Raw genomic sequence first — 2,586 nt, 5'->3', positions numbered from 1 at the left:
CCAGGCAGGGTGCACGATGCCTCCCCAAGGCAAGGCACAAGGTGCTCTCTTTGGGCGGGTCCATGATTCCTCCCTGGGCAGGGGGCACGGTGCCCCCAGGCAGGGCACAAGGTGCCCCCACGGCAGGGTGCACCATGCCCCCACCAGAGCACGCGCCTGGTCTGGGCACCTRGTGCCACCCAGCTCCACCAGCCGGGTGGGAAAGAGCCCAGGCAGGTCTTCTCCAGGGGGGAAGGCGCCCGGGGAGCTGTGGGGGCCCGGGYGCGCCCCAAACTCCCTCGCCCGCCCCTGGGCTCTGCAGGGCCGGGGAGGCACTCGGCCTTTGCCCACGGGGGCTGTGGGCGATTCCCCGAGTGCCGGGGGGCAGAGCCCGCTCCGGGGCAGCCCCCCGGGGACCAGAGCCCGGAGCCTGGTCCCCAGCGGCCATCCCRCTCGCCCGGGCAGGGCACCGGCCTGCAGCACCCTGGGGACCCGCAGGGCCCTGGGTGCTGGGGGCCTGGCGGCGGCCGGGTGCCTGCGGCAATGGCCCCACCCAGGGATGCAGTCACTTCCCAGCAGAGCCCGTTCCCTCCCACTGGCTCGGGGAATCGCCAAATAAGAGCAAAGTCGCAGCCTGGGAAAGCGCCGGGGCGGGAACTCGGGTGAAGCCTTGGGGATCACGGCCTGGGAATGCCGGCGCTCGCATTTCCGCGGGCGCTCGCTGCGGCACGCCAGCCCCACGCGGGGCACCGGGGCCGGGCGGCCGGCGGGTACCGCAACCCACCGCATCTCCCCTTAGAGGCTGCACCGCCTCCAACGCCCGCCGGCCCCGGGCCTTCAGCCTGCGCTGCGCCTCGAGGAGCCGACAGCAGCGCTCTCCCCGTGGAGGAGGCACCACTTAGCGCTGTCAGCACGTTCAGCTCCCCACCGCGGAGCCCTGGCGGCTCCCGGCGTCCCGCACCCGGGGCTCCCGGGCGGCCTCCCCCGGGCGCCCGGCAGCCCCTGTGCCACGGGAGCGCTTGCCCGCACGTGCTTGGACCCCAGATGCTCTCCCAAGCCTGCATTTTGAATTTTCTTCTCCCCTTTGCCCTGCCTCCCCCTCTGGACCCTTCTCTCGAAAGGGTCCGGGGCTCCCGGGCCTCTGCCTCGCCGGATGGGCCTCCCTTTTCCAAAGCCCGGGAGACTTTCTGATCCACTGCGAACCCCGAGCAGGGCAACACCCTCCCTGCCACTGCRTAGCCCGGTGCGACCTGCACGCTCTGTGCGCTCATCCCCACAGCCAACACCTTCCTGGAGCCGGCGCCTGCCCGTCCTCCTAGCTCTGTGCCTGGGAGTCTCGCATCGYGCCCGGCGGGACCGCACACCGGGCTCGCCTGGACCCAGGCTCACGCGCACCCGCTCAGCCCAGTGCAGCCCCAGCGCAGCCACCCTGCCCAGCTCGGKGCAGCCAGGGTAAACGCGCCTTTCCGGAGGATCTCCACTGCTTTACTATCTAATCAAACCGGGGTGAGCCCCAAAGCTCGACAAGCAAAGCCGGAGCTTTCCCAGGACGAACTCCTGCAAGCTCCTGCCGTGCGGGTGAGCCCGGCCCCGGCGGGGCTCGGGCGTTGGCACCGGCGGCGCGCGGGCCGCAGCCCGGCAGGCTGCGCGTTTTGCAGGCAGGGTTGCGCGTCCCGGGGCACCCCTTTCCCTCAGCCGACCGTGCACGGGCTCTGGAGCGRGGCTCGGATGGAGACGGCACAGCGCGGGCACTGGCTCAGCCCCGCCGCAGGTGACCCTGTGCCTGAGCAGGACAYGGCCCGTCCGGGCCACGGGCGCCTCCTTGCCCTGGGGCCACCCTGCCTGCCTGCTCCTTCGCTGCGTCTTTTGGAGTCCCGGAGGAGCCAGTCGCCCCAAGGACTCCTGCTCCCACTGCTCGTCCTTGTCTGCTCTCCCCTGTCCTTGGTGGCACCTTGGAGATTTGACGCATCTCCCCCATTTAGCTCCCTAAACCAGCTGGGATTGAATTTTTCGTTCTCAGTCCTAAAAAGCCTGGCCCTGCCCCTGCTGGCCACACTCCAGACGGCTCCCCTTTAGCTTCTCCTCCAGTTTCCAGGGTTGGCTTTCATCAGAGAATGACTGGCTATCGAAAGGAGGATTTATTTATAGGGTGTCAAATACCCTGTGTGGCACCGCAGGTCGTTACAGCCCGCTCCGCTCCCYGCGGCCGGGCACAGCTGTTCCACCCTTCAGCCCGGGCTGGCACAGGCCGATTCCRACACCTTCCTAACATCTCCCCGGTGGGATCCATTTCTCAGGAGAAAGACCAGGCACAGCACTAAATAAAACCCTTSCTGGCCGTGCCCTTCCCAGGGTGCAGGGCTGCACACCGGCCCCCGAAGGGGCGGCCCCGGGCGCCCCCAGCATCCTTCCCCGCAACCGGTGCGCRCTGCTGCCCCGGCCGCCGGCCGTGGCGAGAGCTGCTCCTATTTCTCCTCTCCTCTTTGCTTTCCTGCAGCAGCCCAACAAGAGCCGCGGTGCTTTCACTACACCCGTACYGGAGGTGCGCACCCAGTTGTGCACCCAGAGAACGGTGCCCCAGCTCGGGACGCTTGTCCCCGTCGGGCT

General features: G+C 69.1%; 1 protein-coding gene across 1 annotated transcript in view; it reads right to left on the bottom strand.

Annotated features, from left to right (window-relative positions):
* The window catches only part of TPM2 (tropomyosin 2), a 13,297-nt gene that overhangs the window by 8,735 nt on the left and 1,976 nt on the right, over positions 1-2,586 (bottom strand). The gene's annotated exons all lie outside the window — the stretch shown is intronic.

Source organism: Rhea americana, unplaced genomic scaffold (genome assembly GCF_003343005.1).
Source record: "Rhea americana isolate MKP2758 unplaced genomic scaffold, rheAme1 scaffold_13, whole genome shotgun sequence".
NCBI lineage: Eukaryota > Metazoa > Chordata > Aves > Rheiformes > Rheidae > Rhea > Rhea americana.
This window is presented reverse-complemented; position numbering and strand designations above follow the sequence as displayed.